Source organism: Symphalangus syndactylus, chromosome 8 (genome assembly GCF_028878055.3).
Source record: "Symphalangus syndactylus isolate Jambi chromosome 8, NHGRI_mSymSyn1-v2.1_pri, whole genome shotgun sequence".
Classification (NCBI taxonomy): domain Eukaryota; kingdom Metazoa; phylum Chordata; class Mammalia; order Primates; family Hylobatidae; genus Symphalangus; species Symphalangus syndactylus.
This window is the reverse complement of record NC_072430.2, coordinates 53,622,606-53,633,313: the sequence shown is the minus strand read 5'-3', so window position 1 is coordinate 53,633,313 and position 10,708 is coordinate 53,622,606.

The window sequence follows — 10,708 nt, the reverse complement described above, 5'->3', positions numbered from 1 at the left end:
CAATAGTAACTCCCTGAGGAAGCCTAGACTTTGTACTTACTAAACTTTAAGTAAGATATTTAAAATATCTTTAGGCCAGGCATGCTGGCTCATGCCTGTAATCCCAGCACTTTGGGAGGATCACTTGAGTCCAGGAGTTCGAGACCAGCCTGAGCAACATAGTGAGACCTTGTCTCTCCAAAAAAATAAATAAATTGGCTAGGCACGGTGGCTCACGCCTGTAATCTCAGCACTTTGGGAGGCCAAGGCAGGTGGATCACAAGGTCAGGAGTTCAAGACCAGCCGGGCCAACATGATAAAACCCATCTCTACTAAAAAAAAAAAATACAAAAATTAGCCAGGCATGGTGGTGCATGCCTGTAGTCCAAGCTACTCTGGAGGCTGAGGCAGGAGAATTGCTTGAACCTGGGAGGCAGAGGTTGCAGTGAGCCAAGATCGTACCACTGCACTCCTGCCTGGGTGACAGAGCGAGACTCTGTCTCAAAAAAAAATTAAAAATAGGCTGGGCGCAGTGGCTCATGCCTGTAATCCCAGCACTTTGGGAGGCCAAGGTGGGCGGATCACCCGAGGCCAGGAGTTTGAGATCAGCCTGGCCAATATGGTGAAACCCAGTCTCTATTAAAAATACAAAAATTAGCCAGCGTGGTGGTGGGCGCCTGTAGCTCTAGCTACTCGGGAAGCAGAGGCAGGAGAATTGCTTGAACCCGGGAGGCGGAGGTTGCAGTGAGCCGAGATCACGCCATTGCACTCCAGCCTGGGCAACAGAGCGAGACTCCGTCTCAATAAATAAATATATAAATAAATAATAAATTACCCAGGTGTGGTGATGCATGCCTGTACTCCCAGCTACCCAGGAGGCTGAGGTTGGAGGATCACTTGAGCCCAGGAGTACAAGGCTGCAGTGAGCCATGTTCACACCACTGCATTTCAGCCTGGGTGACAGGACAGAAGCCTGTCTCACAGGAAAAAAAAAAAAAAAAAAAGCTAAAGAAAAGCATGAGAAAGATGTCTCAGCAAATATAGAATCTCAATGAAAACATGAAGAGATAGAAATACATATTTCTTTCTACATAACCAAATAGAAATTTTGCAGTTGAAAGTATAACTGAAATGAAAAATTCTCTAGAGGTGCTCAACAGTAACCTCTAGCTTGCTATACCAATTCGTTACAAAAGCTTGAGGCCAGGTGCGGTGGCTCATGCCTGTAATCCCAGCTCTTTGGAGGCCAAGGTGGGCAGATCACTTGAGGAGTTTGAGACCAGCCTGGCCAACATGGTGAAACCCGTCTCTACTAAAAATACAAAAATTAGCCAGGCGTGGTAGCACGCACCTGTAATTCCAGCTACTTGAGAGGCTGAGGCACGAGAATTGCTTGAGCCTGGGAGGTGGAGATTTTGGTGAGCCGAGATGGTGCCACTACACTCAGCCTGGGTGATTAAGACTCTGTCTCAACAACAGCAAAAAAAAAAAGCTTGGGAGTGTGTTTGGGAAGAGACTGCTGTATTATCATTGACATCATTAGTTATCGCTGCCTTTTCCTTTCTGGAATATTTGAGCACAGGCGCTGTGGCTCATGCCTCTAATCCCAGCACTTTGGGAGGCTGAGGCAGGTAGATTACCTGAGGCTGGGAGTCCGAGACCAGCCTGACCAACATGGAGAAACCCTGTCTCTACTAAAAATACAAAATTAGCCGGGTGTGGTGGCACATGCCTGTAATCCCAGCTATTCGGGAGGCTGAGGCAGGAGAATTGCTTGAACCAGGGAGGTGGAGGCTGTGATGAGTCGAGATTGCGCCATTGCACTCCAGCACTCCAGCCTGGACAATAAGAGTGAAACTCTGTCTCAAAAAAAAAAAAAAAAAAAGTCCCTGATAACTCAGTTTGTCTTGACCTCTCATTTAATAGGTAAGAGAACCAGATAGGTTATGAGATCTTGCTAAACTCCTCACCTTAGCTCCCAATGTAATTTATGATATCTTGATGTAATGCCTTAAGACCTACGAATTAACATAACCAAGAATTTAAAGTAGGTATGTTGCAGGGATGGGGGAGTGACTATAAATCTCATCTATTCCCATTTGAGCTAGCTCCATTCTCCTCCAGTGTTTCAAGAAATATCTTCAGGGAACCGCTGCTTTCTTTCTCCCACAATCTGTAGTTCTCTTGCTTTCCAACTTGGGCCCGGCAAGATTGCTCTTGCAAAGAAGGATGGCAAGAAGAAGAGCCCTTCTGCCATCGACATTCACAAGCGCATCCATGGTGTGGGCTTCAAGAAGTGTGCCCCTTGGGCACTCGAAGAGATTCAAAAATTTGCCATGAAGGAGATGGGCACTCCAGATGTGCACACTGATACTAGGCTCAACAAAGCTGTTTGGGCCAAAGGAATGATTGTCCCATACCGTATCCCTGTGTGGTTGTCCAGAAAATGTAATGAGGATGAAGATTCAACAAACAAGCTCTATACTTTGGTAACCCATGTATGTGTTACCATTTTCAAAAATCTACAGTCAATATGGATGAGAACTAACCACTGATTGTCGAATACATCAAATGAACTTATAAAACAAACAAACAGAAATACTTTCTATTTCTCATCCTACGCCTTTTTTTTTTTTTTTTTTTTTTTTTGAGACGGAGTCTCACTCTGTCGCCCAGGCTGGAGTGCAGTGGTGCAATCTCGGGTCACTGCAACCTCCACCTCCTGGGTTTAAGAGATTCTCCTGCTTCAGCTTCCCAAGTAGCTGGGCTCACAGGCGCCTGCCACCACACCCAGCTAATTTTTTGTATTTTTAGTAGAGACAGGGTTTCACCATGTTGACCAGCCTGGTCTCAAACTCCTGACCTCAGGTAATCCACCTGCCTCAGCCTCCCAAAGTGCTGGGATTACAGGCGTGAGCCACTGCATCCAGCCGTAAAAACACTTTCTTTACTGAAACAGTGGCATTGCTGCTTTGATAGACTATTATGATCACATGGATTGGATTTGGGCCACATATACAAATGCTTGTACTAAGCATTTGTACTAAGCAAGTGCTTAGTACAAATTTATTTCAATGAATATTGATTAAATTAGTAGTCCTTTCCTCAGCTTCTTTCTTGCTGCCATTTCTTTGCATTTAAGGGGCAGGAAGTAGAAGGAACAAAGAGACAGTTCTTTCCCACAGGTAGGCAGTAAGATGGCATCATCACTGCTATCCCGGGTCTCCTTTCCATTTCAGAAAATCCAAAAACTCATTTTACAGAATTGATCAAATTATTGAGTCCTTGAGCAATCTGAATAGCACACAAGCCATATCTTAATTTTTTGTTGTTGTTGTTGTTGTTTGTTTCTTTGTATTTTTGAGACCGAGTTCCATTCTTGTTGCCCAGGCTGGAGTGCAATGGCATGATCTCAGCTCACTGCAACCTCTGCCTCTGGGTTCAAGCAATTCTCCTGCCTCAGCCTCCCAAGTAGCTGAGATTACAGGCACCTGCCACCACACCCAGCTAATTTTTGTATATATATATATATATACATATATATATATATATTTTTTTTTTTTTTAGAGGCAGGGTTTCACCATGTTGGCCAGGCTGGTCTTAAACTCCTGACCTCAGGTGATCCGCCCACTTTGGCCTCCCAAAGTGTTGGGATTACAGGCGTGAGCCACCACACTGGGTCCATACCCTTGTGTTCTGATCATTATCTTTCTAGCTCTATTACCTTTCATTCTTCCTACTTTACACTTTATGCATAAGCTAAGAAAAACTACTTGAAATTTCCTGAATGCACCATGAAAATAATGCAACCACTCTTTGCATTGATTTTTATATAGAAAATGAAGATGGCTGGGTGTGGTGGCTCACGCCTGTAATCCCAGCACTTTGGGAGGCCGAGGCAGGCGGATCTTTTGAGGTCAGGAGTTTGAGACCAGCCTGGTTAACATGGTGAAACCCCATCTCTACTAAAATACAAAAATTACCCAGGCATGGTGGCGGGTGCCTGTAATCCCAGCTACCTGGGAGGCTGAGGCAGGAGAATCTCTTGAACCTGGGAGGTGGAAATTGCAGTGAGCCAAGATTGCGCCACTGCACTCCAGCCTGGGCAGTAGAGGGAGACTCAGTCTCCAAAAAAAAAAAAAAAAAAAAAAGGAGGCCAGGTGCGGTGGCTCACGCCTATAATCCCAACACGTTGGGAGGCTGAGGTGGGCAGATCACTTGAGATCGTAGTTTGAGACCAGCCTGGCCAACACGGTGAAACCCCGTCCCTACTAAAAATACAAAAATTAGCTGGGCATGGTAACACACACCTGTAGTCCCAGCTACTCGGAAAGCTGAGGCAGGAGAATCACTTGAACATGGGAGGCAAAAGTTGCAGTGAGCCGAGATTGTGCCACTGCACCCCAGCCTGGGCAACAGAGTGAGACTCTATCTCAAAAAAAAAAAAAAAATGGAGATAAGAATATGTGACAAAAATAGCTAATTGTCTCCCATTATCTGTTCTTCCCTTTCACAGGTATAGAATGCCAAATTTTTCGGTGGAGATGTGATACCCAGAATAAATACTATATTTCCCAGAGAATTTTGCTGCTAATTGTGGTTATGAGACTGTGTTGGGCTAATGGGATGGAGGGGGACTAAGAACCTGCATAAAATGATAGTTGTTAAGTTCATTTGGACTTCTTCTGTGCTATCTGGAATGTGGATGTGATGGCTGGAGCACTAGCCAACATCTTGGACCATAAAGGATGAAGGCCACACCTTGCTTTTGGAATAGTTGGATAAAGAAGTCTAGGATCCTGAGGTCTTTGTAGAGACAGAAATAATTTGCTTGGTTGTTTAAACCACTGTTAATTTATTTTATTTATAATTTTTTTTTTTTTGAGACAGAGTCTGGCTTTGTTGTCCAGGTTGGAGTGCAGTGGCACAATCTCACCTCACTGCGGCCCAACCTCCGCCTCCTGGGTTCAAGTGATTCTCCTGCCTCAGCCTCCCAGGTAGCTGGGACTTCAGTAGGTGTGCACTACCATGCCCAGCTAATTTTTGTATTCTTAGAAGAGACAGGGTTTCACTATGTTGGCCAGGCTGGTCTCAAACTCTTGACCTCGGGTAATCTGCTTGCCTCGGCCTCCCAAGTCCTGGGATTACAGGTATGAGCCACTGTGCCCAGCCTCACTGTTATTTTAGGTCTCTGCTCCAAGCAGTGGAAGCTGCTTGCTTTGTAAAAGCTGTTCCCTCTGCCTGACAGTTTGCTTGATGTATTGGTCTAGGTTCTCTAGAGAAACAGAACCAATAGGATGGATGGATGGGAAAATAGATAGATAGATAGATAGATAGATAGATAGATAGATAGATAGATAGATAGATAATAGATAGATAGATAATAGATAGATAGATAGATAGATAGATAGATAGATAGATAGATAGATAGAGATAGATGATAGATAGATGATAGATAGATAGATAGATAGATAGATAGATAGATAGATGATAGATAGATGATAGATAGATAGATAGATGACAGATAGACAGATGATAGATAGATGATAGATAGATAGATATATAGATAGATGATAGATAGATGATAGATAGATAGATAGATGAGAGGGGATTTATTAGGAGAATTGGCTCATGCAGTTATGGAAGCTGAGGCCTCATGACATGCTGTCGAAAGGTGGAGGACCAGGGAAGCAGGCAGCGTGGCTCAGTCCAAGTCTAGAGGCTTGAGAACCAGGGGAGTCAATGCTGTAACTCTCAGTCCAAGGCCAAAGACCTGAGAACATAGGGGTCTGCTGGTGCAAGTTCTACAGTCCAAAGACTGGACAACATGGGGTTCTGATGTGCAAGGGCAAGAAAAGATGGGTGTTTCCGTTGAAGGGGAAGAGGGGGAGTTCTTCTTTCCTCTGCCTTTTTGTTCAATCTGGGTCCTCAATTGATTGGATGGTGCCTGCGCACATTGGGTGAGGGCAGATCTTCCTTACTCGGTCCACTGATTCAAATGCCAATCTCTTCCAGAAACATCCTTGGGGACATACCCAGAAATAATGCTTTACCCGCTATGTGGGTATCCCCTTAATCCAGTCAAGCTGACATCTAAATTAGCCATTACACTCAACAAACTTCTATTTATCTTTCAAGACCGAGATCAATCCATTTCCTCCTCTGTGGAACTTCTGATCTCCACCTGAGGATTTAATTCTTCTTTGGCTTCATACCAGTTCTTAATCTTTTGCATACTTTTATAGCAAGCTGCACATTTCCGTTTATAAATTTGTCTCCCTACTAAAACAGTCTCTCACTTAAAAAATAATTGGAGATTTTTTTTTTTTTTTTTTTTTTTTTTTTGAGACAGAGTTTCGCTTCTGTTGCCCAGGCTGGAGTGCAATGGCACAATCTCGGCTCAACCTCTGCCTCCCAAGTAGTTCAAGTGATTCTCCTGCCTCAGCCTCCCAAGTAGCTGGGATTACAGGCACCCACCACCACGCCCAGCTAATTTTTTGTATTTTTAGTAGAGATGGGATTTCACCATGTTGGCCAGGCTGGTCTTGAACTCCTGACTTCAGGTGATCTGCCCGCCTCAGCCTTCCAAAGTGCTGGGATTACAGACGTGAGCCACCACCCCCAGCTTGAGATCTCTTTGAATAAACATAAAAAATCTCATGGCTCATGCGGATTCTGAAACTGCCCACCAAATCTATTGCAATATTGAATATGCCAATCCTGCAAGCCACCACTACCTATCCAAAGATTCTGATTTACTTTTTTTTCTTTTTTTGAGACAGAGTCTTGCTCTGTTGCCCAGGCTGGAGTGCAGTGGCATGATCTTAGCTCGCTGCAACCTCCATCTCCCAGGTTCAAGCAATTCTCCTGCCTCAGCCTAACATGCAGCTTGGACTACAGGCATGCACCACCACACCCTGCTAATTTTTTTTTTTTTTTTTTTTTTTTTTTTTTTTAGCAGAGACAGGATTTCAACATGTTGCTCAGGCTGGTCTGGAATTCCTGGGCTCAAGTGATCCACCCACCTCGGCCTCCCAAAGTGCTGGGATTAGAGGTGTGAGCCACTATGCCCGGCACTGATGTACTTTTTTTTTTTTTTTTTTTTTGAGGCGGAATTTCGCTCTTCTCACCCAGGCTGGAGTGCAGTGGTGCGATCTTGGCTCACTGCAACCTCCACCTCCTGGGTTCAAGGGATTCTCCTGCCTCAGCCTCCTGAGTAGCTGGGATTACAGGCACCTGCCATCACGCCCAGCTAATTTTTTGTATTTTTAGTAGAAACAGGGTTTCGCCATGTTGGGCAAGCTGGTCTCAAACTCCTGACCTCAGGTGATCTACCCGCCTTGGCCTCCCAAAGTGCTGGGATTACAGGCGTGAGCCACCACGCCCGGCACTGATGTACTTTTTAGGATAAGAATAACCTCCCTCCCCTCTCCTGGTCCACTCAGTTAATCCGTTGAATAAATACCTATTTGGTTGGGCACTGAGGTAGGAGATGCTGGGGAAAAGAGGTTTGGGTTCTGCCCTCAAAGAGCCTGCAATGTGCTAGGTGAGACAGATCCTCAAATAATAATATGACATACGGAGGAGAGAAGTAAGAAAGATGAGGAAATAATGCATTCTGTTCTCAGGCACAGGTTGTGATGATGCTTGGACTACATTCTGAAAGAACAATACTTTACCCAGTGGACTGGGGAAAGGGGAGAAAAGGGTAACAGAAGATATAATGGGCAGAAGGAACAACATGTGTGAAGGCGCAGAGGCATAAAATCGTGGTTAATTTTAGTCATGAGCATTGCACTCAGGTCTTACGAAGTTTCCCTGCAAACACATTCACAAAACATTTCTTAGGGTGAGTTACCTCTACAGATGGTGCATCTCATCGATTATGTCTTGATTTATCACTGTTTTAATTCTGAGGACAATGTTTCCCGGAGCCTGTTCCCTAGACTCAATACCACTTGGTAATGACTGAAGCTTTTAATTATACTATTCCTGGAAAAATTTTCCCTAGTGCCAGTTCAAGGCCCCACCATTGACTCATCCTGCAGTTATGTACATTCAGGAGCTCTTCCTTCTAAAGGCTTATTCTTTTTGCTGACATTTGGAACACTTGTAAGACTGTATTGTAAAAACTTCCTGGTTAGTTTTTAGCTACTTGTTTTTAGTTAACAGCAGGTTTGTCAGTTTCCTGTCATCTGTCTTTATTTTTTGTATGTGAATATATGTTCCTTTTTTTTTACATTGCTTCATATATATATATATATATATATATAAATATATATATGGTTTTTTTTTTTTTTTTGAGATGGAGTTTCACTCCTGTTGCCCAGGCTGGAGTGGCACAATCTCAGCTCACCGCAACCTCTGCCTCCCAGGTTCGAGCGATTCTCCTGCCTCAGCCCCCTGAGTAGCTGGGATTGTAGGCATGTGTCACCATGCCCAGCTAATTTTGTATTTTTAGTAGAGACAGGGTTTCTCCATGTTGGTCAGGCTGGTCTCGAACTCCTGACCTCAGGTGATCTGCCTGCCTCGGCCTCCCAAAGTGCTAGGATTACAGGCATGAGCCACCACACCCGGCCATTGCATCATATATTGCATAGGGAATATTTAAAAGTAAAATTTGGGGGCCAGGTGCGGTGGCTCATGCCTGTAATTCCAGGACTTTGTGAGGCTAAGGTGAAGTGGATCACCTGCGGTTGGGAGTTCGAGACCAGCCTGGCCAACATGGCAAAACCCTGTCTCTACTAAAATTAGCTGGGCGTGGTGGTCATGCCTGTAATCCCAGCTACTTGGGAGGCTGAGGCATGAGAATCACTTGAACCTGGGAGGTGGAAGTTGCAGTGAGCAAAGATCATGCCTCTGTACTCCAGACTGGGAAACAGAGCGAGACTCCATCTCAAAAAAATAAATAAAGAAGAAAAGTAGAATTTTTGGAGCAATTTCAATCTTTATATTGTGGTAAACAATTTATTTCTTTTTCAACTTATATTTTAGAATCGGGGGTATATCTGCAGGTTGTTACAAAGGTATATTGCATGGTACTGAGGTTTGGGGTATGACTGAACCCATCATCCAGGTAGTGAGCATCATACCCAACAGGTAGTTTTTCAGCCCTTGCCCCACTCCTTCTCTCCCTTCTCTAGTAGTCCCCAGTGTCTACTGTTCCCATCTCATGTTCATGTGGACTCAGTGTTTAGCTCCCACTTGTAAGAGAACAGGCAATATTTGGTTTTCTGTTTCTTTTTTTTTTTTTTTGAGATGGAGTTTCACTCTTGTTGGCCGGGCTGGAGTGCAATGGCACGGTCTCGGCTCACTGCAACCTCTGCCTCCTGGGTTCAAGAGATTCTTCTGCCTCAGCCTCCCGAGTAGCTGGGACTACAGGTGTCTGCCACCACGCCCAGCTAATTTTTGTATTTTTAGTAGAGATGGGGTTTCACAATGTTGGCCAGGCTGGTCTCAATCTCTTGACCTCGAGTGATCCATCCACCTCAGCCTCCCAAAGTGCTGGGATTACAGGCGTGAGCCACCACACCTAGCCTCTGTTTCTGTCTTAATTGGCTTAGGATAATGGCCTCTAGTTGTATCCATGTTGCTGTAAAGGACAAGATTTCATTCTTTTTCTATGGCTGCATAGTATTCCATGATGTACATGTACCACATTTTCTTTATCCAGTGCTCCACTGATGGACACCTGGGTTGATTCCATGTTTTTGCTATTGTGAACAGAGCTGTCATGAACATATGAGTCCCTTTGGTAGAAAAATTTATTTTCCTCTGGGTATATAACCAGAAGTGGTATTGCTGGGTTGAATGGTAGTTCATCACTTAGTTCTTTTTTTTTTTTTTTTTTTAGACAGAATCTCCCTCTGTCGCCAGGCTGGAGTGCAGTGGCACAATCTCAGCTCACTGCAACCTCCACTTTCCGGATTCAAGTGATTCTCTTGCCTCAGTCTCCCGAGTAGCTGAGACTACAGGTGTGCACCATCACGCCTGGCTAATTTTTGTATTTTTAGTAGAGACGGGGTTTCATCATATTAGCCAGGCTGGCCTCTATCTCCTGACCTTGTGATCCACCCGCCTCAGCCTCCCAAAGTGCTGGGATTACAGGCATGAGCCACCGCGCCCGGCCCATAACTTAGCTCTTTCAGAAATCTTCAAACTGCCCTCCACAGTGGCTGGACTAATTTATATTCAGTGTATAGGTGTGTAAGAGTCTTCAATAAATAATGTTGAATGAATGAATTTATAAAACTGTGTATACACTTATACTCAGTGTATAAGTGACTGGATACAGCTGCAACACTCTGCCTGGTAATTCCTTTTAAAGTTGGATTGAGTTTTCTGTAAGCCTGGATGGCTATTCTGGATCTGATGAATGGCACCTGTAGGCACCTGGAAGTGCTGTTTTTCTGTTTCCATTGTTCTTTACTCACACTTCTGCAGTTACATGTATGACATGCTGTAGATTTTTATTTCCATTTCTGACGGTTCCCCAGTGTATGTAGCCATCAGCCGTTACCATCATTAGCATTGACCAAAGCCCAATAATTGAATTAATAAGAAGTAAGTGTCCCATCTTGTCAATATGTATTTTTTTTTTCTAACAGGAGCCTTATTACTTGGCCATGACTGATAAGGACAGAGTTAGAGTGCTGAACCTTGACATTAATCTGGCCATGCAACTATATTCATTAATAGATGTTTAATTAATAATTCCTTCTAGATTAGG